The following is a 26,247-nucleotide window of genomic DNA, read 5'->3' on the forward strand; positions in this document are numbered from 1 at the left end:
TAGGAGAGCATAACTCCATGCCTAGCACTCATTATTTGACATTAGGTGCAGAGGCAGTGTCAGGGCCTTCTACTACTAGGGGCAGGCCTGGCAAACAGCCCATCATGTTTTCCCATAAAAGGGGGAGAGGGCAGTAGATAGATAGCTGCTAGTTTTATTTGTTATGCTACATGTAACTCATGATGATGAGATACTTTTATTATTATATGTGATGTTATTTTGTATTGGTTCTCCACATTTGAGTCCTTGAATGGACAATTATCAGGGATTAGCACGATTTGGTATCGCCTTTGATATATCATTTCTATTTGACATCATATATATCAGTGTTTTCTTCATATTTATGTGCCAATGTGTTTATTTCATGTTGTTATTGCTTTATATGTTTAAAAATCTGAAAAAAATGAATATATTATGCATTTTTTATGCTTGCCGATATTTGCCGATATTTTGCCGATATTTTCGCCGATATTGCCGATAAGATATTTTCTGGACCCTCGCCGATATTTTCCCGATACCGATATTATCAACACTGGAACTTGTACTACTGCTGCTGTTAGAAAACAAATGATGATTTGGGGCTGCTCCCCTCCTCGGAAAAAGCTGAAACTCTGGATTCGGGCTCTACTCAAGAAACCCAGAAAAACCCAGAAAGCTTTCCTGGAATGGCCGACCCTCAAAAAACACCCTCTTGGGGTTCTGCGCAGTTCCTCAATGCCCTGCGCTGCCACTGAAGAAAACCCCTCTAAACTCTGCCTGAAACCCTGCCAAAAATCCTCCAATGAGACAAGAGCTGGACCCCTACTCAATCTCCCAGCATAACTCCACCTGCAAAACCCCAATCCAGCACTACAACCAAAAAGAACTGTGTCCCTCTCCAAGTGCTATGCAGTCCTCCAAAATGCTGATGAAACTGCTGCTGAAATGCTGATAAAACTACTGCTGAAATACTGATGGAAATACCTTGCCCAAGCAGGCACTTGAAGTCCCCCGGGGCTAAGGGTGAGATCTCCGAACGGAGACACTCAATGCACTAAACAGTGCTGCAGACTAGCTAAACAGCGAGCGTGCTCAGAAGTCAAAACGACTAGCTCAAAATGCACATAATTGAATGATCCAAAATGAGGGGGCTCCTCTCTATTTTATAGCCTTTGCCTCTCACAATCCCTAGGCTCACCTCCTCCTGCGTGATTCCCCTCTTGCCATGTGTTCTTCCCTCTTGCGCAATCCCTCCATGTGTTTGCATGCGCCCCATTTCTGCGTGCCCCTTTGGCCCCCTTGGCTCCTCCTTAAGTCACAACGTTGTGCTACCAGAAAGTGACTTTTTATTCTTAAAGTGAGTTATGTCCCCCGTCCTCACTTTTTTTATTTATCAATAACTATAGAAGGAAAAAATTGAGAAAAATTGAACATTCCAATTAGTCATGGCTAATTAGGAATATTATAGTCTCCCCCAACAAAATGTTGTTTATGCTCAAGCAACTGGAGTGATGGATGTTGCAAGATCTTCTCACTCTCCCAAGTGGCATCCTCATCCGACAAATTCTTCCACCTCACCAAGAATTCCCGGATCGTCCTACTCCGCAGCAGCCTCTCCCTAGTATCAATGATAGCCTCCGGCTGCAATAACAAATGCCCCTCATCATCCATGGGTGGTAGCTCATCTGTCACTGTCACTTGCTGCCCCAATGCCTTTTCCAGGCATGATACATGGAAAACATTATGAATCTTGCTGCCTTGGGACAGCTCCAACTCATATGCAACTTGTCCAACCTTGCGTATCACCCTGTACGGCCCATAAAAGCGGGGCTTAAGCTTCTCAGACCCCTTCTGTTTTAGTGACGACTGTCGGTATGGCTGTAACCATAGGTAGACCATGTCCCCTACCTTGAACTGTCTCTCCACCCGACCCCTGTCGGCATACAGCTTCTACTGGTTCTGTGCTGTAGCCATGTTATCCTTGAGAGCTCGGAGAATATACTGACTCTCTTGGATCCATATCTTGGCTCTGGGAGCCTTGGTATCACCAAACATCACGTCAGCAAAAGATAAAGGATGATACCCATATAAAGCATAGAATGGTGACATACCAATGGACATGTGATGTGAAGTATTGTAGTAGACTGTAGTACTCCCCTAGATGCAGCCACCTCAACCATGCTCGCTGCTGCCCACTGACATAGTTACGCAAGTAGCCCTCTAGCCACTTGTTAACTATCTCTGTCTGCCAATCCGTCTGTGGGTGATAACTGGTACTTGGTGTCAACTCCGTCCCCACCAACCGGAAAAGCTCCTGCCAAAACCCGCCCATGAAACGACTATCCCTATCACCGACGATGGTCTTAGGAAGACCATGTAGCCTGAAGATCTCTCTAAAAAACAGCTCAGCCACCTGTGCTGCAGTATAGTGCGCGGATATGGAAAAAAAGTGTGTGTACTTTGTCAGTCAGTCAACGACGACAAAGATGCAATCCTTGCCCTGTACCATGGGCAACCCTGTGATGAAGTCCATCGAAATACTCTCCCATTTCCCCTCCGGAATGGAAAGAGGCTGCAATAATCCCGCAGGATGGTTCATCTCTCCCTTGTTCCTCTGGCAAACATCGCACTCCTAGATGTGCCGAAGTACGTCCTCCTTGAGGCCCTTCCATGAGAACCTCTCCCTAATGACCCTGTAGGTTTTGGTAAACCCTTGATGTCCTGCCAACAGTGAATCATGTGATGCCTGGAGTATCTTCTTCTTGAGCTGAGACCCCTCAGTCAAGAAGATCCGGTCCCTGTAATAGATGATCTCATCGACCACCCTGTACTTGTCATCTGCCACCTGCCCATACAGAACCTCACATGCAAACCTGTCCTTGGAGTACACTACTAAGAGTCGAGCCCTCCAGTCTGTATCCAAGCTCATAAGAGACGACGTGGCTGGTCTACGTGAAAGGGCATCTGCTACCACGTTGTTCTTACCCTTGACATACTCAATGTCAAAGTCATATGCTTGGATCTTGCTGATCCACTTCTGCTGCCTCTCTTGTAGCTTCTTCTGCTCCAAAAAGAGCTTGAGGCTGTTGTGATCAGTCCTCACCCTGAACCTGTTACCCACCAGATACTGCCGGTACTTAGCCAATGCATGCATGATGGCCAGCATCTCCTTGTCGTATATAGAATACAAACTCTCGTGCAGAAGAAGCTTCCGGCTCTCAAAGGCTATAGGGTGACCTCCCTGCATGAACACTGTGCTGATCCCTTCTCCCGACGCATCACACTCCAAAACAAAATGCTGCGTAAAATCTGGCAATGCAAGCACTGGGCAGCTACTCATAACCTCCTTGAGCCTGTCAAAGGCTCGCTGCGTTGTATCTGACCAACTGAAAGCCCCCTTCCTCGTCAAATCTGTCAGGGGTGTAGCAAGCTGTGAGAAACCTTTGACGAACTTCCAGTAGTAAGTACAAATTCCAATGAATCCTCGAAGTTCCGTCACATTTCTCGGCTCCAACCATTCTCTGATGGCCCTGATCTTCTCCCCGTGGACTCTCACTCCATCCACTCCTATGATGTGTCCCAGATACAACATCTCCGTCAACCCAAACTCACACTTGGAGAGTTTGGCATAGAACTGTTGCTCCTGTAAGATATGCAATATCATCTCAATGTGCCGGAGATGCTCCTCCCAAGTCCTGTTGTAGATGAGAATGTCATCAAAGAATACCAACACAAACTTCCTCAGGTGACTACGGAAGATGTGATTCATGCAGGACTGAAATGTAGCGGGGGCGTTGGTTAGCCCAAAAGGCATCACCAAGAACTCAAAGTGCCCATAGTGACACCTGAAGGCGGTCTTGGGAATGTCCTGCTCCCTCACGCGAATCTGATGGTACCCAGATCTCAAATCAATCTTTGAGAAGAATCGTGCTCCCCTCAACTCGTCCATCAACTCATCGATCCTGGGTATGGGGTACCTGTTCTTTAGGGTCTTCTTGTTCAGGGCCCTGTAGTCAATGCACATCCTTAATGTACCGTCCTTCTTCTTCACCAACACCGCAGAAGAAGCAAAAGGACTCGTGCTCGGTCGAATGTGCCCAAGAGCCAGCAACTCCTAGATAGCCCGCTCAATCTCATCCCGATAAGCCTTGGGGTGCCTATAGGGGGTGGTGATCACTGCCTGGATGCCCTGCTCAAGCTCGATAGTGTGCTCAAACCCCCGATCTGGTGGCTGTCCTGGTGGAATCTCTCCAAACACTATGGCATACCGATCAAGGATGGACTGGATCTCTGGATGTACCGTCTGCCCTGTAGTCCCTGCCTCTAATGCATGCAGCTCCACTGCCCACTCTATGTCTCCCTTCCGGAAGACAACCTCCATCCGATGAGCCGACACAGTTTGAGGCAGATATGTGTGATGTCCCCGTATCTTCTCATGCCTCCCTGTCTTCTCATCATCCCACTCCATCTCTAGGGTCTTCCAATCCATTGTGACCTTCCCTAGAGTAATAAGCCACTGAACACCCAATATCATGTTGGTGTCCAGAATATTGACCACGAAAAAGTGGTCAGTCAATGTGTAGGTGCCAATCGTCATTGAAAGCTTTGGGACATAACGAGCACTCGTGATGGTCTGATCTCCTGGGACCAATACTCAAAACCCATCGAAGCTCTCTGTCTGAATACCTCTCCACTCAACCATCTGTGCATCGATGAAGTTGTGGGTGTAAAAATTTCTGTTTTCCCACCCCGGTTTTCAGTTTCTCCTTATTTCTCCCATGTAGTTAAATGCCCATTCCCATAACCATACATTTAACAGACTGAAAAAAATAAATATTGCTGAAAACACAAATTCTGGAAATTTTTCAGAATGCTGGAAATTGCAGAATTAAAAATCAGCAATTAAAAACAGCCATTAAAACACATTAAAACACTGATATTTTTGGTCAACTTGACCCTGGAAAAACCCCCTACAACTCTTGGGGAAAACCAGTTTGAGAGCTCTTCTTTATTTCTGAAAATTGTCTTTTTACAGTGAGAATTATTCAGCAAAAAATCAGCAAGCAAATTTACAACTTATCTCCTTTCCCGTGCCTCACAACAATCTGGAAATTACAGCAAACAGGACAGCAATAAATGCTGTACGACCTCCGTTTTGTGTGCAGAAAAATCAGCAAACTGCTCCTCGATTTTTGTGCAAAAATCTGTCTTTCACTATGTGCTGAATCAGCTGTACAAATCTGCTCAACTGTTGCCTTGGAATGTATGCCAAGCTGCTGTCTCCTTCTCCTTCCTGCTCAGAAATCTCTCTTGCTCTCTTGCTCTCTTTCTCCCAATCTGCTCATGAAAGAATGAATGACCTTTTCCTCCTTTAATATAACTCCAAGTGACTTTTGGGTGATCTCTAAATCCAATGGCTGAAATAGATTTAGATCAATGGTTGAGATTAAATGCTCATTTAAATCTCACTTTCTATTTTTAATTCACCCCACTTTAATAAAGACCCACTTAGTCATTTATTTCCAAAGTCACTTTTCCTTTCTAATTTTTCATTGACTTTATAAAAGTCACTTTAAAATTAGACTTAATAACTTTATCACTTAAAGTCACTTTTAAATTAGATTTAACTTTATAAAATTATAAAGTCACTTTAGGAGAAAAATTAAATTCTTTTGGACACTTTTCCCTAGGCCAAAGATCAAAGCCTAAGGGAACCATCTGTCCTCCGGTACCAAATTTCAACACTCCCTCTTACCGAGGAAGGTGTTCCTCACCACACCCATCTTGTCTCTGAAGTAGACATGCTTGCCCCGTGGTAAGGCTTTGGTAAGGATATCTGCAACCTGCTCATCAGTGGAAATATACTCAAGCTTCACAGCTCCCTTCTGAACATAGTCTCTGATGAAATGATATCTGATCCCGATATGCTTTGACCTGTCATGAAATACTGGATTCTCCGTGAGTTTAATGCAACTCTGATTATCACAGTAAATCACTGAAGGTCTCAACGGCTGACCAAATAAGCCAAACAACATCTTGCGAAGCCAGATGGCCTCACAACTAGCTAGACTGGCTGCCATATACTCTGCTTCCGCTGAACTCAGTGCTACTGACTGCTGCTTCCGGCTGAACCATGACACTACTGCTGAACCCAACCCAAAACAACACCCTGAAGTGCTCTTCCTATCAGAAGCACAACCTGCCCAATCAGAATCAGTGTATCCTGCCAATCTCACTCCATCTCCCTGCCTGTAGTCCAGACCATAATCCACTGTCCCCTGCAAGTACCGCAAAATGTGTTTTGCAGCCACCCAGTGAACCTTCCTAGGCTCACACATAAACTGACTCATCGTGTTGACTGCAAAACAGATATCTGTTCTAGTGTTGACCAAATACATCAAGGAACCAATCAGCTGCCTGTACAATGTGGGATCCACCAACTCGGAATCCGAAGCATGAAGCTTCTTCCAGTTGGTGATCATCGGTGTCGACATGGGTCTACAATCCTCCATGTGGAATCTGCTAAGGATGTCCACAATATACTTCCCCTGCCCCAGGAAGAAATGCCCCTCCTCCTGCCACACCTCCAAACCCAAAAAGTAATGCATCAAGCCGATGTCCTTCATCTCAAACTCCGCCGCAAGATCTCTCTTGCAGTGCTCTATGAGTCTCTTTGCACCTGTAATGATCAAGTCATCCACATACAGCACCAGAATGAGAGGCTCCTCACCAATCACAATAAAGTAAAGGTTCGGATCTGCCTCACTCTTTGTGAAACCCATCCCCTGCAAGTATGCATCTATCCTGGAGTACCAAGCTCTGGGAGCTTGCTTCAGGCCATAAAGGGCCTTCTTCAATCTGCACACATGGGACTCCTTCCCATGCACCTCAAAGCCCTGTGGCTGCTCAATGTACACCTCCTCCTGTATGAAGCCATTGAGAAATGCGGTCTTCACATCCATCTGGTGGATCTTCCAACCCATCTCTGCTGCTATCGATATAATGGAGCGGATCGAAGTATATCGAGCCACGGGAGCGAAAGTCTCCTCATAATCAACTCCCTCTACCTGGGAGAACCCTCTAGCCACAAACCTCGCTTTGAATTTCTCAATGCTGCCATCTGCAGCATGCTTTACCTTGTAAAGCCATCTGGAAGTAACCACGGATTTGCCCTCAGGCCTCGGCACCACCTCCCAAACATCATTCTTCATGATAGAAGAATACTCCTCCTGCATGGCCTCTCTCCAGACCTGCTGGCTAGCTGCCTCCTCATAGCTAGAAGGCTCAGAGTCAAGGATGCTGGTAACCATCGCCATATAACTACAAAACCTCTCAGGTGGTCTACTCTCTCTGACCGGCCTCTTCGGCTCAGCAACAGATGTGGCATCTCTCAAGGTGTCCTGAAGCCACTTGGGCTTCCTCTTCCCTGAGCGCACTTCTTCCACCGGAGAATGAAACTCCTCCTCCTCATCATCATCAGTAGCCTAAACTCCTGACTGTCTGTCTGCTGTCCTCCTGCCTGCACCTGAACCTGTAAAAGCTGAGGTACCGTGTGAACTGTCCATCAGTGGACTCCCTAGTGAACTGCTCTGTGAACTGCTCTGCATGCTACCCGGAGCACCACCCCTCTGGCTCGATGAGCCACTGCTCACTGACGGACCTGACATCCTCATAGATGTACCTCCGGATCCTCCTGATCCCTGCCCACTGGATCCCTGCGACTGACTCAACTGCTGCTGAGGGTCTGGCTGATCCAGATACTCTAACTCCCGTGACCTCCTAAAGGCCCTGTCCTCCTCGAACTTCACATCCCGTCTGACAACAACTCTCCTCTGTGCAGGAATGTAAATCCGAAAGGCCTTTGAGGTCTCACTGTAGCCCACAAAGATACCCTTCTCTGCGGTGGGCTCTAGTTTGGTCCTCTTCTCCTTGGGTATATAGGAGTATGTAATGCATCCAAAGATATGAAGATGACCAAGATCAGGCTTCTTCCCAGAGAAAGCCTCCTCCGGAGTCATGTGCCCCAAGGCACGATGCGGACTCTTGTTCTGCAAGTAAACAGCTGTGTTGCAGGCCTCTGCCCACAAGAACAATGGCAACCCCTGATCATGTAACATAGCTTTGGCAGCCTCTATGATGGATCTGTTCTTCCTCTCCGCAACCCCGTTCTGCTGGGGGTTGTAAGGAACAGTGAACTCCTTCCTAATGCCTGCCTCCGCACAATAGTCAACAAACTCTCCAAGGGTGTACTCTCCTCCATTGTCCGACCTCAAGGACTTGATCTTTCGGCCTGTCTGTGTCTCCATAAGAGCTCTGAACTCCTGAAACCGCTTGAAGACCTCATTCTTGGTCTTCAAGAAATAAATCCAGGTCCTCCTGGAGTGATCATCAATGAATAAAACATAGTACTCATACCCACTCAAGGAAACATGAGACATCCAACCGCTCACATCGGAATGAATCAAATCAAGTATCCCCGTCGCTCTGCTGTCACTGCTGGGAAAAGGGGATTTGACAAATTTGCCCATCGCACAACCTCTGCAAGTATCAAAGTGATCAGTACTGAAATCTGGCACACCTGTAGTGATCTCCCGCAATGTCCTCAAGGCTCCATGATACATATGTCCCATCCTGCGGTGCCAAATCTCACACAGCTCAGAACTGCTAGCTCTGCTGTCGGTACTACTGCTCAATGCCAAAAGGGGCTGAAATGCAAACTTGTACACCTTTGCATGGCGTACACCTATCACTCTAGCTGAATCAGCTGGAGTGTCCCTGGGATACATCAACACCTGTCCTCCCCTGAACAGTACGTCATATCCTCTGTCCTCCAAAGTTGAGACAGATATGAGGTTCTTCCTCATCCCTGGCACATAAAGAACCTCTGACACCTTCAAGGGAGGTTTGGACTCCCTCTGAAATGTCACTGTCCCCACCCCGACTGCTCTAACAACTCTGTCATCACCGAGTACTACCTCAATATCAGTGCCACTCTCTGAAACCTCTGAGAAGTACTCACGGACTCCTGTCATGTGACGTGAAGCCCCACTGTCCACATACCAAATACCTGTAGATGCTCCGCTAATCGAGGGAAAAGCATGCTCCCTCTGAACCTGTGTGGCAGGTGATCCTGCACTAGAGGACTCACATGTAGTGAACGCAAACTCCCGGTCAAAACGACCTGCAAAGTCCTCAATCTCAGCTGAAGCTGCCACGTCCTGGTTCTTTCCCTTCTTCTTCTTCTTCTCCGGACACACAACTGCATAGTGTCCCATCTTTTGACAATTCCAACACTTCACCTTGGAATAGTCCTTCTGTGTGTTCCCCGGTTTACCTTTACCTTTGCCTTTGCCCCCACCACTGCTTGTGGAAGCCTGCTTCTTCCCTTTGCCTTTCTTGCCTCCTGCCACCAGTGCTACATCCTCATCCTGCTCAACTGGCTTGGCTGCCCCAAGCTGTCCTTTCCTGATCTCTGTCTGAATGCAATCATCCCAAAACCTCTCCCATGTGGGAATGGTCTCACGTGCACAAACCCCATCAGCAAAGTTCAACCATGAACGGGGGAGGCCATTCACTGCAATACGCACCAACTCAGTGGATGGAATGGCCTCTCCAATCGCTGCCAACTCATCTCTCACATTGGTAATCTTTGTGAGATATCCAGCTGCACTATCATTACCCATCTTAATGTTCTTCAGCTTCTCCTTCAGGACCATCTTCCGGTTCTCATTGGTACTCTGGTAGAGATTGGACAATGCTGTCCACATCTCATGGGCATTGCTCTTTCCTCTCACATGAGAAATGCAATGGTCTTTGATTCCGTCTAGAATCAGCCTCTTACCCTTATTGTTCTTCTTTTTATACTCAGCCAACTGAGTAACATCAGTGGGCACAACAACAGGGTTCTGTGCGGTATGCACCATGATATCCCAGACTTCTGCCTCCTCAAAGATACTCTGCATTCTCTCCTTCCAAACGCTGTAATTTATATGCCCATCCAGCCTATCCTCCACCCTCAATCCCAATGACATCCTGCTGTCCTAAAACTGAAAAATAGCACTGCTGTAGTAAAGATAAAACTGCTGTTTATGAAAAAATCAGCTTGCTGGAATTTTCTGAGTGAAAAATCAGCAACTGTAATTTTTCCTTTTGCTGTCCCAAACTGCCCTTCAGCACTCAAGCTCTGATACCATGTAAAAATTTCTGTTTTCCCACCCCGGTTTTCAGTTTCTCCTTATTTCTCCCATGTAGTTAAATGCCCATTCCCATAACCATACATTTAACAGACTGAAAAAAAAAAATATTGCTGAAAACACAAATTCTGGAAATTTTTCAGAATGCTGGAAATTGCAGAATTAAAAATCAGCAATTAAAAACAGCCATTAAAACACATTAAAACACTGATATTTTTGGTCAACTTGACCCTGGAAAAACCCCCTACAACTCTTGGGGAAAACCAGTTTGAGAGCTCTTCTTTATTTCTGAAAATTGTCTTTTTACAGTGAGAATTATTCAGCAAAAAATCAGCAAGCAAATTTACAACTTATCTCCTTTCCCGTGCCTCACAGCAATCTGGAAATTACAGCAAACAAGACAGCAATAAATGCTGTACGACCTCCGTTTTGTGTGCAGAAAAATCAGCAAACTGCTCCTCGATTTTTGTGCAAAAATCTGCCTTTCACTATGTGCTGAATCAGCTGTACAAATCTGCTCAACTGTTGCCTTGGAATGTGTGCCAAGCTGCTGTCTTCTTCTCCTTCCTGCTCAGAAATCTCTCTTGCTCTCTTGCTCTCCTTCTCCCAATCTGCTCATGAAAGAATGAATGACCTTTTCCTCCTTTTCCTCCTTTAATATAACTCCAAGTGACTTTTGGGTGATCTCTAAATCCAATGGCTGAAATAGATTTAGATCAATGGTTGAGATTAAATGCTCATTTAAATCTCACTTTCTATTTTTTAATTCACCCCACTTTAATAAAGACCCACTTAGTCATTTATTTCCAAAGTCACTTTTCCTTTCTAATTTTTCATTGACTTTATAAAAGTCACTTTAAAATTAGACTTAATAACTTTATCACTTAAAGTCACTTTTAAATTAGATTTAACTTTATAAAATTATAAAGTCACTTTAGGAGAAAAATTAAATTCTTTTGGACACTTTTCCCTAGGCCAAAGATCAAAGCCTAAGGGAACCACCTGTCCTCCGGTACCAAATTTCAACAGTGGGTTGCCCCACTGTCAACCAAAACTGATACGCGATGGCCACGTACTGTCCCTCGTATGCGTAGCGTCAGATACTTGGGAACTCCTTGCAATGCTACAAGGGCCCCTCCGATGGGTGCAAAAGATGCATCACCTGCCTCTGGTGGTGGAGGTGGCAAAGGTCCCTATATGGCGTGGCTATCTCCTGCCTCCACATCCTCCTTGTCATCCTCTTCTCCACCGCTCTTGGAGAAGACCTCAATAAAATGTGCTTTGCTAGCAGCACATCTATGTCCTGGTGCCCATGGCTCCTGACAGGTGAAGCACAATCACTTCTTCTTCAGCTCCCTCCTAGCATCGTTGTCAAGCTGTACTCATCCTGGATTCCCCTTTGGAGGAGGAATCCTCACATCCTTCCCCTTAGACTGAAAAGTCTGTCTTTGGGGGTAAGATGTCTAGGTCCTGGGTAAGACATCCTGTAAGTCCCGGGTCCTGCTGATAGCGTCCTGGAGTGTTGTTGGTTTAGTGGATCGGAATAAACCCCGAAGTGGCTCTGCTAACCCCTCAACATACATATAGACCCTCCGTGTCGTGGATAGGTCTGGCACCATCTCGGAGACCCTCAAGAAATCTGCAATGTAGGTTTCTAGGCTCCCTGTCTGTTTGAGCCTTGTCAACTCAACGAAATGCTGCTCTGGATCCCTCCGATCAAATCGCTCCATCAGTCTCCTGGTAAACTCAACATATGTCGTCACTGTGGAGTGCCCCAGTGTAATCATCCCATGAAACCACCAATCCTGGGCCTCGCCATCCAAATGCAATTTTGCCACCTTGATGGCCTCTGCCTCCGAGATTTGGTTAAGCTAGAAATAAATATCCAGCTTCTCCACCCAAGACTTTGCCAAACTGTTTGATGAGCCATAAAACGTAGGCAAGTGGAATCTACTCGCTGCACGGTGGGTGTCGCCATCATGGTAATGCCAGTACCCTCTGTGATGGTCGCGGGGTCTGCTATCCCGTTGGAGCTGAGCAAAATCTTTAAATGAGAGGGCTTCCCTGAACTCCTGCCCATAGGCCTGGTACTTTGCAAAATAATCGCCCATATGTCTGGGCTCTGCCTCCTACTGGGCTACGGCCCCTGTGTCTGCTCCTAAGAAAGTGGGCATGGTAGAGCATGTAGGGGCATGTGAGGCCACCTGCTGCGCAGTATCACGCTGCTCTGGCAAGTGATGGGATGCACTTGATCCCTCACCAATCTGAAAAACTCATGGGCTCTCACGCTGTCTGGCCTCTACTGCTGTGAATCTCTGCCCAATCACCTCAATCTGCCTCGACAGATCCTGCATTGATTTAAGGAGCATATCTGCAAATCTCTTTCCGTCCTCATCGGCCATCTATTCTGCGTCCACCACAGGAACACAATATCCCTTCCCGTAGGTATTCTCCAACCTACGTCCAGTGTCTTTGTACCTCCTACCTCTATAACAAATGTAGGGTTTTTCCCCTGGTGTCATAGATTGCTAGCTCCACAGGTTGAACCGGATCTATGCTCTGATACCACTGTAATATTCATAACCAAGAATATTCCTCGAAACCCAGCAAAAACTCCAACCAAATATGTGCAAATGATATAATAACCCAAAACTAATAAAATAACAGTGGAACAACATATAATAACGTAAACCGGAAATATAAGTAGATACACAAGAAATGCAGCGAGAAATGCTAAGTCATTTTATTATACTGAGCAATAAAATGAGTATAAGAGGTGATTAGACAGATGGCACCTCGACTTGCACAAGGCAAGTGAAGAAATACTTACAGAATGACAAGAATGGCCTCTCTGCATGGATGCTGTTGTTGTGCTGCTGCTGCTGCTAGAAAAAAAATGAAGATTTGGGGCTACTACCCTCCTCGGAAAAAGCTGAAACTCTGGATTCAGACTGTACTCAAGAAACCCAAAAAAACCCAGAAAGCTTTCCTGGAATAGCCGACCCTTGAAAAACACCCTCTTGGGGTTCTACGCAGTTCCTCAATGCCCTGTGCTGCCACTGAAGAAAACCCTTCTAAACTCTGCCTGAAACCCTGCCAAAAATCCTCCAATGAGACAAGAGTTGGAACCCTGCTAAATCTCCCAACATAACTCCACTTGCAAAACCCCAATTCAACACTACAACCAAAAAGAACTGCGTCCCTCTCCAAGTTTTGCGCAGTACTCCAAAACGCTGATGAAACTGCTGCTGAAATGCTGATAAAACTACTGCTGAAATACCGATGGAAATACCTTGCCCGAGCAGGCATTCGAAGTCCCCCGGGGCTAAGGGTGAGATCTCCGAACGGAGACACTCAATGCACTAAACAGTGCTACAGACCAGCTAAACAGCGAGCTTGCTCAGAAGTCGAAACGACTAGCTCAAAATGCACATAACTGAATGATCCAAAATGAGGGTGCTCCTCTTTATTTTATAGCCTCTGCCTCTCACAATCCCTAGGCTCACCTCCTCCTGCGTGATTCCCCTCTTGCCATGTGCTCTTCCCTCCTGCGCAGTCCCTCCATGTGTCTGCATGGGCCCCATTTCTGTGTCCCCCTTTGGCCCCCTTGAATCCTTCTTAAGTCACAACGTTGTGCTACTAGGAAGTGACTTTTTATTCTTAAAGTGAGTTATGTCCCCCGTCCTCACTTTTTTTATTTATAAATAACTATAGAAGGCAAAAATTGGGAAAAATCGAATTTTCCAATTAGCCATGGCTAATTAGGAATATTACAGTCTCCCCCAGCAAAATGTTGCTTGTCCTTAAGCAACTGAAGTGATGGATGCTGCAAGATCTTCTCACTCTCCCAAGTGGAATCCTCATCCGGCAAATTCTTCCACCTCACCAAGAATTCTCGGACCGTCCTGCTCTGTAGCTGCCTCTCCCTGGTATCAATGATAGCCTCCGGATGCAATACTAAATGCCCCTCGTCATCCATGGGTGGTAGCTCATCTGTCACTGTCACCTGCTGCCCCAATGCCTTTTTCAGGCATGATACATGGAAAACGTTATGAATCTTGCTGCCTTGGGGCAGCTCCAACTCATATGCAACCTATCCAACCCTGTGTATCACCCTGTACGGCCCATAAAAGCGGGGCTTAAGCTTCTCAACCCCCTTCTGTTTTAGTGACGACTGTCGGTATGGCTGTAACCGTAGGTAGACCATGTCCCCTACCTCGAACTGTCTCTCCACCCGACCCCTGTCGGCATACAACCTCTACTGGTTCTGTGCTGTAGCCATGTTATCCTTGAGAGCTCGAAGAATATCCTGACTCTCTTCTATCCATATCTTGGCTCTGGGAGCCTTGCTATCACCAAACATCACGTCAGCAAAAGATAAAGGATGATACCCATATAAAGAATAGAAGGGTGACATACCAATGGACATGTGATGTGAAGTATTGTAGTAGTACTCCCCTAGATGCAGCCACCTCAACCATGCTCGCTGCTGCCCACTGACATAGTTATGCAAGTAGCCCTCTAGCCACTTGTTAACTATCTCTGTCTGCCCATCCGTCTGTGGGTGATAACTGGTACTCGGTGTCAACTTCGTCCCCACCAACCGGAAAAGCTCCTGCCAAAACCCACCCATGAAACGACTGTCCCTATCACTAACGATGGTCTTAGGAAGACCATGTAGCCTGAAGATCTCTCTAAAGAACAGCTCGGCCACCTGTGCTGCTGTATAGTGTGCGGATATGGCAAAAAAGTGTGCGTACTTTGTCAGTCGGTCAACGACGACAAAGATGCAATCCTTGCCCTGTACCATGGGCAACCCTGTGATGAAGTCCATCGAAATACTCTCCCATTTCCCCTCCGGAATGGGAAGAGGCTACAATAATCCCACGGGATGGCTCATCTCTCCCTTGTTCCTCTGGCAAACATCGCACTCCCGGATGTGCCAGAGTACGTCCTCCTTGAGGCCCTTCCATGAGAACCTCTCCCTAATGGCCTTGTAGGTTTTGGTAAACCTCTGATGTCCTGCCAACGGTGAATCATGTGATGCCTAGAGGATCTTCTTCTTGAGCTGAGACCCCTCAGTCAAAAAGATCCGGTCCCTGTAATAGATGATCTCATCGACCACCCTGTACCTGTCATCTGCCACCTGCCCATCCAGAACCTCACATGCAAACCTGTCCTTGGAGTACTCTACTAAGAGTCAAGCCCTCCAGTCTGTATCCAAGCTCATAAGAGACAACATGGCTGGTCTACGTGAAAGGGCATCTGCTACCACGTTGTTCTTACCCTTGACATATTCAATGTCAAAGTCATATGCTTGGATCTTGCTGATCCACTTTTGCTGCCTCTCCTGTAGCTGCTTCTGCTCCAAAAAGAACTTGAGGCTGTTGTGATTAGTCCTCACCCTGAACCTGTTACCCACCAGATACTGTCGGTACTTAACCAATGCATGCATGATGGCCAACATCTCCTTGTCGTATATAGAATACAACCTCTCGTGCGGAAGGAACTTCCGGCTCTCAAAGGCTATAGGGTGACCTCCCTGCATCAACATTGCGCCGGTCCCCTCTCCCGACGCATCACACTCCAAAACAAAAGGCTGCGTAAAATCTGGCAATGCAAGCACTAGGCAGCTGCTCATAACCTCCTTGACCCTGTCAAAGGCTCGCTGTGCTGTATTTGACCAACTGAAAGCCCCCTTCCTCGTCAAATCTGTCACGGGTGTAGCAAGCTGTGAGAAACCTTTGACAAACTTCCGATGGTAAGTACAAATGCCAATGAATCCTCGAAATTCCGTCACATTTATGGGCTCCGGCCATTCTCTGATGGCCCTAATATTCTCCCCATGGACTCTGACTCCGTCCACTCCTATGATGTGTCCTAGATACAACATCTCCGTCAACCCAAACTCACACTTGGAGAGTTTGTTATAGAACTGCTGCTCCTGTAAGATATGCAATATTGTCTCATTGTGCCGGAGATGCTCCTCCCAAGTCCTGTTGTAGATGAGAATGTCATCAAAGAATACCAACACAAACTTCCTAGGTGACTACGGAAGATGTGATTCATACAGGATTGAAATGTAGCGGGGCCGTTGGTTAGCCCAAAAGGCATCACCAAGAACTCAAAGCGCCCATAGTGACACCGGAAGACGGTCTTGGGAATGTCCTGCTCCCTCACGCGAATCTGATGGTACCTAGATCTCAAATCAATCTTTGAGAAGAATCATGCTCCGCTCAACTCGTCCATCAACTCATCGATCCTGGGTATGGGGTACCTGTTCTTTAGGGTCTTCTTGTTCAGGGCCCTGTAGTCAATGCACATCCTTAATGTACCGTCCTTCTTCTTCACCAACACCACAGAAGAAGCAAAAGGACTCGTGCTCGGTTGAATGTGCCCAAGAGCCAGCAACTCCTAGATAGCCCGCTCAATCTCGTCCCGATAGGCCTTGGGGTGCCTATAGGGGGTGGTGATCACTGCCTAGATGCCCTGCTCAAGCTCAACAGTGTGCTTAAACCCCCGATCCAGTGGCTGTCCTGGTGGAATCTCTCCAAACACTATGGCATACCGATCAAGGATGGACTAGATCTTTGGATGTACCGTCTACCCTGTAGTCCCTACCTCTGATGCACACAAATCCACTGCCCACTCTATGTCTCCCTTCCGGAAGACTGCCTCCATCCGATGAGCCGACACAGTCTGAGGCGAATATGTGTGTTGTCCCCGTATCTTCTCATGCCTCCCTGTCTTCTCATCATCCCACTCCATCTCTAGGGTCTTCCAATCCATCGTGACCTTCCCTAGAGTAATAAGCCACTGAACACCCAGTATCATGTTGGTGTCTGGAATATCGACCACGAAAAAGTGGTCAGTCAATGTGTAGGTGCCCATCGTCACTGAAAGCTCTGGGACATAACGAGCACACGTCATTGTCAGATCTCCTAGGACCAATACTAAAAACCCATCGAAGCTCTCTGTCTGAATACCTCGCCACTCAACCATCTGTGCATCAATGAAGTTGTAAGTTGCCCCAATGTCAACCAAAACTGATACGTGCTGGCCACGTACTGTCCCTCATACACGTAGCATCAGATACTTGGGAACTCCTCGCAACGCTGTAAGGGCCCCTCCGATGGGTGCAAAAGATGCACCACCTGCTTCTGGTGGTGGAGGTGGCAAAGGTCCCTGTATGGCATGGCTATCTCCTGCCTCCACATCCTCCTCGTTATCCTCTTCTCCACTGCTCTCGGAGAAGACCTCAATAAAATGTGCTTTGCCAGCAGCACATGTATGTCCTAGTGCCCATGGCTCCTGATAGGTGAAGCACAACCACTTCTTCTTCAGCTCCCTCCTGCCATTGTCGTCAAGCGTACTCGTCCTGGATTCCCCTTTGGAGGAGGAATCCTCACATTCTTCCCCTTAGACTGAAAAGTCTGTCTCTGGGGGTAAGGTGTTCGGGTCCTGCTGATAGCGTCCTGGAGTGTGGCTGGTTTAGTAGATCGGACTAAACCCCGAAGTGGCTCTGCGAACCCCTCAACATACATATAGACCCTCCATGCCGTGGATAGGTCTGGCACCATCACAGAGATCCTCAAGAAATCTGCAATGTAGGTTTCTAGGTTCCCTGTCTGTTTGAGCCTCGTCATCTCAACGAAATGCTGCTCTGGATCCCTCCGATCAAATGGCTCCATCAGTCTCCTGGTAAACTCGGCATATGTCGTCACTGTGGAGTGCCCCAGTGTAACCATCCCATGAAACCACCAATCCTGGGCCTCACCATCCAAATGCAATGTTGCCACCTTAATGGCCTCTGCCTCCGACATCTGGTTAAGCTGGAAATAAATGTCCAGCTTCTCCACCGAAGACTTTGCTGAACTATTTGATGAGCCATCAAATGTAGGCAAGTGGAATCTCCTTGTTGTACGGTGGGTGTCGCCATCATGGTAATGCCGGTACCCTCTATGATGGTCGCGGGGTCTGCTATCCCGCTGGAGCTGAACAAAATATCTGAATGAGAGGGCTTCCCTGAACTCCTGCCCATAGGCCTAATACTCTGCAAAATAATCGCCCATATGTCCGGGCTCTGCCTCCTGCTGGGCTACGGCCCCTGTGTCTGCTCCTAAGAAAGTGGGCATGGTAGAGCGTGTAGGGGCATGTGAGGCCACCTGCTGCACAGTATCACGCTGCTCTGGCAAGTGATGGGATGCACCTGATCCCTCACCAATCTGAAAAACTCGTGGGCTCTCCCGCTGTCTGACCTCTACTACCGTGAATCTCTTCCCCATCACCTCAATCTGCCTCGACAGATCTTGCACTGATTTGAGGAGCATATCCGCAAATCTCTTTCCGTCCTCGTTGGCCATCTGTTCTGTGTCCACCACAGGAACACAGTCTCCCTCCTTGTAGGTATTCTCCAACCTACGTCCAATGTCTCTGTACCTCCTACCTCTGTAACAAATGTAGGGTTTTTCCCTTGGTGTCATAGATTGCTAGCTCCACAGGCTGAGCCAAATCTATGCTCTGATACCACTGTAATATTCCTAACCTAGAATATTCCTCAAACCCTAGCAAAAACTCCAACCAAATATGTGCAAATGATATAATAACCCAGAAGTGATAAAATAACAATGGAACAACATATAATAATGTAAATTGGAAATATAAGCAGATACACAAGAAATGCAGCGAGAAATGCTAAGCCATTTTATTATACTGAACAATAAAATGAGTACAAGAGGTGAGTAGAGAGATGACACCCCGACTTGCACAAGGCAAGTGAAGATATACTTTCAGAATGACAAGAATGGCCTCTCTGCGTGGACGCTGCTGTTGTGCTGTTGTTGCTGCTAGAAAACAAATGATGGTTTGGGGCTACTCCCCTCCTCAGAAAAAGCTGAAACTTTGGATTCAAGCTCTACTCAAGAAACCCAGAAAAACCCAGAAAGCTTTCCTGAAATGGCCGACCCTCGAAAAACACCCTCTTGGGGTTCTGTGCAGTTGCTCAATTCCCTGCGCTGCCACTGAAGAAAACCCCTCTAAACTCTGCCTGAAAGACTACCTGAAACCCTGCCAAAAGTCCTCCAATGAGACAAGAGCTGGACCCCTGCTCAATCTCCCAGCATAACTCCACCTGCAAAACCCCCATCCAGCACTACAACCAAAAAGAACTGTGTCCCTCTCGAAGTGCTGCACAGTCCTCCAAAATGCTGATGAAACCGCTGCTGAAATGCTGATAAAACAACCGTTGAAATACCGATGGAAATACCTTGCCGGAGCAGGCACTCGAAGTCCCCCGGGGCTAAGGGTGAGATCTCCAAACGGAGACACTCAATGCACTAGTGACTAAACAGTGCTGCAGACCAGCTAAACAACCAGCGTGCTCAGAAGTCGAAACGACTAGCTCAAAATGCACATAACTGAATGATCCAAAATGAGGGGGCTCCTCTATATTTTATAGCCTCACAATCCCTAGGCTCACCTCCTCCTGCGTGATTCCCCTCTTGCCATGTGTTCTTCTCTCCTGCGCAGTCCCTCCATGTGTCTGCGTGGGCCCCATTTCTGCGTCCCCCTTTGGCCCCCTTGGCTCCTCCTTAAGTCACAACGTTGTGCTACTAGGAAGTGACTTTTTATTCTTAAAGTGAGTTATGTCCCCCGTCCCCACTTTTTTTATTTATAAATAACTATAGAAGGCAAAAATTGGGCAAAATCGAATATTCCAATCAGCCATGGCTAATTAGGAATATTACACCTAGTTACACTTTCAACAAGAAGTCCATACCAGCAAAGTCGTGTCATGTCATGTCATCATATGCCACGTCCTTCTTGTGGATTATGTAATTTCTTATTCGAAAATGTATTGTAAAGTGGAAGTCCAAAGGAAATGTACAAAAGATGAAGAGTCAAGTAAAGTCGAAAAGTCATAGGAAGTCAAACAGTCATGAGGGTAGTCAAAGAGTCACAAGGGAGGTGAAGCATCACCCCATTGGTTATATATACACCCTCATTGTATGAGAAAAGGACTTTTCACCTTGGCTCCTCCCGCAAGGCATTAGAGAGACAAGCTAGTTCTTTTGAGGAGCAAGTGGTGGCTCCAACACTCCACTATTGGAGCTAGTGGTGTTCGATGTATACATGTGTCTTGGGAATTTTACTTAATATATGAAGCCTAATGGCCAACATGTTCTTCATGCATGGATTATGAATGTTTGTAAGGCTATTCTGTGAATGTTCATGATTCATATTTGTTTTCTGTTAAGTTATGGTATGTTCTATGCTTATAACAGTTTACTTCTTTTTTTTATTATATTACACCGATTAGCAATCACATGTACATAAAGTAAAGTGCAGATAAAACATTAAACGATCGACAGAAAACAAGCCAAGACAAGAGACACAAGATGTGGCGGCTAGCCAGGGACAAACCCCACAATGTGTGGGGAAACCCTTTGATCAAATCTTCTTTTATCTTCAATAATTCAGCAGAGAGAAATAGTACAATAAATCTGATTCATATCAGTAGTAGCAAACCCTAGATCAGCAGCATCAGCATTAGCGGCTTCATTATCAAACTAGGGTAGACGATATCTCACAAACCGACCGTCGGATTGACTTCATTCCACCACCAAAAGTTTCGACTTCCAGAGGAGGTTCAGATGAACCTATAGCGCAGTTCAGATGAGGAGATCTTCTAGGCCACGCAAGTCAATCTTTACTTCTGTAGTTGCATCTTCAGTTTCAGCAGTTTCCGGCTTCAAACTAGGGCAGTCGATATCTTGCAAACCGTTCGTCGGATTGACTTCATTCCACCACCAAAAGTTGTGGCTTCCAAAGGAGATTCAGATGAACCTACAGCGCAGTTCCAAAGAGGAGATCTTCTAGGCCACGCAAGTCAATCTTTACTTCTGCAGTTGCAGCTTCAGTTTCAGCAGTTTCCGGCTTCAAACTAGGGCAGTCGATATCTTGCAAACCGTTCGTCGGATTGACTTCATTCCACCACCAAAAGTTGCGGCTTCCAAAGGAGATTCAGATGAACCTACAACACAGTTCCAAAGAGGAGATCTTCTAGGCCACGCAAGTCAATCTTTACTTCTGCAGTTGCAGTTTCAAATTCAACAGCTTCCGGCTGCACATGTGTGAGAGAGAGAGACCCATTTCAGCGCAGTAGAGAAGAGACTCATATCTGCGCAGTAGAGAGAGAGAGATGTGATGAGATGAGTGAGTCCTGTTGACCTCTACTGGTTAACTACCCGTGCAGTGCACCCCGTTTTTCTTGACAGAAAGAAGCAGCACCTGATCAGCATGTCCGTGCCATCCTGCCATCATCAGCAGCCTGATCTTTTTGATTGTAAACCCAGTCTGCATGTATTAATTGTAAATAATCTTAGCAGACATGAGTCATGTATGTAATTTGCCTAGGTGGACCTAACTGTCTGATGATAATCTACGCCCCGGAAGGTTTTTCGTCTCACTGATCCACGGATCGGCAGAGTTTTCCTTCAAACCTGACCCCAAAGCCGGGATGGATTTTGTCATTAGAACTTTAGGAAAATCCTAATGTGTCAAATCTGCTAGATTATAGTTGTGTCGCAGAACTGGGTGTTTTGTGAGGGTCTGTATTAAATGGGTTTGTCCCTTAAGATGTAATTTTGTAAAAGTCATGATGTAATGTGTCCTGAGGGTCGAGAAATGTTTTAAATCCCCTCATGAGTCCTAAGTCCTAGGTCCTAGGTGATGTTTCCGAAGGCTTAGTTCAGTGATCCATTTTAAAATGATTTAAAAAATTAAAAAATGAATAAAAATAATAAAATAATGAAAAATAATAAAAAATTAAAAAATGAAGCAAAAACCCTAACTAATAAAATAATAATATTTTAAGTTAATAAATCGACGGATGAGATCAAGAGATGTCTTGATCCTCATCAACGGTCGAGATCATTTCTACATGGATCACTCGAACTAGCCGTTAGGATCATTTCCTTTATATAGGGTCTTAGGGGGTCATTTCAAATCATCTGATCTGTGAGTCTGTACTGAAAAAGCTCTCTTGTAATCTGATTTTTTGGTTAATAAAAAGACTTTGGGGTCCAAATCGTGTTGGTGTTGCTCTCTGGAATTGCTGTGAGATCTTTAATTTTCTGCATATTTCAGTTTTCAGCCATTAATCATAGCTTGTTTTTAGAGTAGTGTGAGCACAGGTATCTTGTTCACCTGCTAGGGTTTGAGGGCTGCTAGGGTTTCTGAAATAATGGCAGGTATCTCCATTATTTCCTGAGATCTAGCAGCTTTCTCTCTCTCTTTGCTGATGGTTGCTTGAGATGTGCAGGAAAACATTTTTTGAAGGAAATCTTGTGGGCGTTCGGGGAAGTTCTCGGCTGAACCAGCCAACTCCCGCAAGCACTTTCTGTGCAGAGCCTAGCTGATTGTTCCCTGGGTTAATCATTTAAAGTTTCTTTTCTGTTTTACATTGAGAGATTTTCTTTCTGTTCACAGTGAAGTTCAAAAATTTCTGATATGTTGAAAAAATTACTGCTGTTATTGTTAAATCTGGCATTTCAGGGGCCATAATTTGTAAATTATTAGGCTGATTTAGGGTTTTAAATGTTTGTTTTATTCAGTTTTTACTAGGGTTTTGGTTTTCTTTTTTTTTGTATCTGCAGGAACAGGGTTTCTTTCCAGGTTTTTTTTTAACTTGTGCGCGATCCTTCTTGCTGGTGAAAACCCTTGGATCTTCATCTTTACGCAGTCAAAATTCTAGTGTAAAGTATAAAGACGCTGCAGTCAACCTGAAGCCGTGCCAGGATAAGCTCATAATCATTCAGGCTATCTGCAAAATCTACGCATTTCCTTCCACGCTGTGGCTTCATATAGCTGATAGCCGTCAAGAGAAAAACTGCAAAAAACGAAATATATGTGTGGCCGGTTTGTATATGCGCAAATAAGAAAGCCATCATTTGAGAAACATTCGACGTGATCCTTTCCTCGCCAGGTAGCAGACCTGAGTCGAAATTGTCCATCAGAAATGCTCAGCAAATTCGTAAATGATTTCCAATCGCCTTCAAGGGAACCTGCAAACAAACAAAAAACGCATTTCACTTCTTGGATTAGCTAGCTGTTGCACGTGAGTTCCTAACGTCTGAAGATTTTGTTTCGGGCCAGGTATGCGAAAGTCATTTCTGTTGCTTGCGTGGTAAGAAAGTCGTTCTTTCTGAAACATATGGTAAATTTCCTTTGGTTTTACGGCTTCATCTGAAAACTTCTGAAGCATTTCCGTCATAGCATTCAACTGTTACGGCTCAAGCTTTTTATTTGCATAGTTCTGCAATTTGGGTATCTGAATTAAAGCGTACCCTCTGAGAACACCTGAGAGGCTCTGCGTATCATTGTTTTTTCTGTTGCTTGCGTTTAAATTTTTGTTTGAGCCAGGGTCATGATTTCTGGCATTCATCAAACCGTGAATCGACTCGGGTTGCAGCGTTTAACTCCAATAGCCAGGTAATCCAAAACGTAAGGCAGGCAGCCATATTGATCTTCTCCGCAGACGGGTCAGGTAGATTTCGAAAGGGGCACTTTCAAGCGTAATATTTCACACACGGGCTTTCAGGTAAATAAATCATTTTTGATGGTAAGCTATGGTCACGTTTTAGTTTTCTTTTTAATGTCTTGTTTCATGTATCGTAGTTTAGCGTAGATTTTAACTTAGATTTGAATTTAATTTTATAAGTTTAGTTTTAAGTTACGTTAGGCTTTGTTAGATTTGTTTTAATTTTATATCATGAAAACAAAAAATGAAATACGATTTTCCTTTTTTATTTTTAACGTAGAGTTATCGTAGTTTAGCTTAGGCTTTAAAATTTGTATATTTAGATTTTAATTTATTTTAGTTTAGATTTTATTTAGATTTTTTAAATTAAATTTTTTAATTTTTTGCTTTTTTTTTTTAATTTATAAAAATAAAAAAAATTCGAAAAAATATAAAATTTTCGTGGGAAATTATTTTTACCAGTTTCAGTGGTTTCCATGTTATATCTTTCATGTTGGGATCTAAATTTTCAAGCCGAGATACGAAATTGATATCTGGTTAATGATTTGCGTTTCTCGTGGTAGTTTTAAGCATTCATCTTTTCGAAGCTTTCAGTTGCTGGATATCGTTTTGAGCATCATGATTTAGCTTGATGATAGATGGTTGCTGTTCATGGTCCATGTTTCTTTATCATTTAAAAAGTAATCATTTAAACATTGACTCCGCAAGGCACTGGTCTATTAAATCCCTAAATCCATCTAGTGCTTATCATATCGTGTATCGTGTCTCCCACCCAACTGTTTGGCAGTTGGTCTTCACTTTCTCGCAGGGTCTACCCCCCTTAGCTGCGGGAGACGGGCTTAAACGGAGGGATCGGGGATCAGAGTGACAGCCCCCGGTCCGAGCGTTGTCGTGCCAATCTGCGCGACAACAAGTCCAAATGAGGAAAAGTCTTCTTATATTTATACACAACGTTGGTGGGTGAATAGATGCGACTGTTGGGCTTCTGAGCCTACATGAGTTGTATGTCGGCTTGATAATAATTCCATAATCAAAATAAATTCATATCTCCATGAATACTTATCGGAATCGGATGATCTTTATATCAATCCTACACCTCTCGACGGGAGGAATCTAATAAAAATATTATCAGCCATGAATAAGATGACCCACATGAAGTTTTGCCTTGGTTGCCAATTTTAACACTCCCTCTCAACCATGGAGAACTTCATCTGCAATCTGTCTATCGGTCGTTACTATTCATCCATCAAATGCACTGCCCTGTACAGCCTGACCCTTGCCCTGCTCTGCTCTATTCTGCCTGTTCTGCTTTGTCTTGTTCTGCCTGCACTGATCTGTATTGTTTTGATCTGTTCTGCTCTGCTCTTGTATTGTTCTGTTCTGCTCTGCTTTTGTCCGAATTATGAAGAAGAAGAAATGATCGAGGATGTATCATACTGACTCAAAGTCAGTGTCAGAGTATGTACCACTGGTCCCTGACCAGTCTCAACCAACCCAAAGTCAGCGTCATAGTGAGTACAACTCCAATGGTCCCAGACCAATATCATCCTCCACTGACTCAAAGTCAGTCTCAGAGTATGTACCACTGATCCCAGACCAGTCTCAACCGACCCGAAGTCAGCGTCATAGTATGGTACAACTCCTACCACTGGTCCCAGACCAGTATCATTGATCCCAGATCAATGGAGGTCATCCTAGCATAGGGAGTACGGTAGTTACAACGATGCGTCCATCGGTACTACTATGGTCCCTAACTTCATTTCCTTGCTCATTGATCAGATGAGAGGTACTTCCCATGAGTCCCAGACTGCATGGGTAGGATGCCTCGACAGGAGAACTAATCAATCCTGTCCTCACAGGAGAACACATCAATCCTGCTACAATTGCCATGGAGAACACATCAATCCAGGCCTCACAGGAGAACACATCAATCCTGCTACAATTGCCATGGAGAACACATCAATCCAGGCCTCACAGGAGAACACATCAATCCTGCTACAATCGCTGTGGAGAACACATCAATCCAGGCTGCCATGGAGAACACATCAATCCAGGCCTCACAGGAGAACTAATCATCCTGCTACACAGGAGAGCTAATCATCTTGTTCCACAAGAGAGCGAATCATCTTGTCCCACAAGAGAGCGAATCATCTTGTTCCAGTGTGCACCACCAGGGGAGGGTGAGTCACCCTGTGGTCATATGTTGCTCCAATAGGAACCGCAAGCCCTTAGAGCTCCCAGAGCTCAATGTATGCAACATGCAGGACCCTTGTACAAAGGTTTCTTGCCGACTCCAAGTCGTTTGGGAAAATCACAGATTAGATCTTTCCTCGGGGCTTTGACAAGGTGTATCAACCTGTACATCATCTTAATGTGATGGAGCTTCCTTGCTCATCGACTTACCATATCCCAGATGATGTCTATCTGCTGGAGCAATTGACGAATACGGGATTCCTCAATAATCAAATCCCACCTCTGGTTGTTACAGAGAATCACAGTGGTATCCAATGTAAATCCAAACAGCTCACTGAAGAG

The 26,247-nt window shown here is 45.4% G+C and overlaps 1 protein-coding gene across 3 annotated transcripts in view; it reads right to left on the reverse strand.

Annotated features, from left to right (window-relative positions):
• LOC149160113 (translocase of chloroplast 34-like) overlaps positions 1-26,247 on the reverse strand; it is a 316,875-nt gene that overhangs the window by 34,967 nt on the left and 255,661 nt on the right. The window lies entirely within an intron of this gene.

This window comes from Pinus tabuliformis, chromosome 5_2 (genome assembly GCF_031772625.1).
Source record: "Pinus tabuliformis cultivar Carrire ecotype Pingquan chromosome 5_2, CPIR1, whole genome shotgun sequence".
Classification (NCBI taxonomy): Eukaryota; Viridiplantae; Streptophyta; class Pinopsida; order Pinales; family Pinaceae; genus Pinus; species Pinus tabuliformis.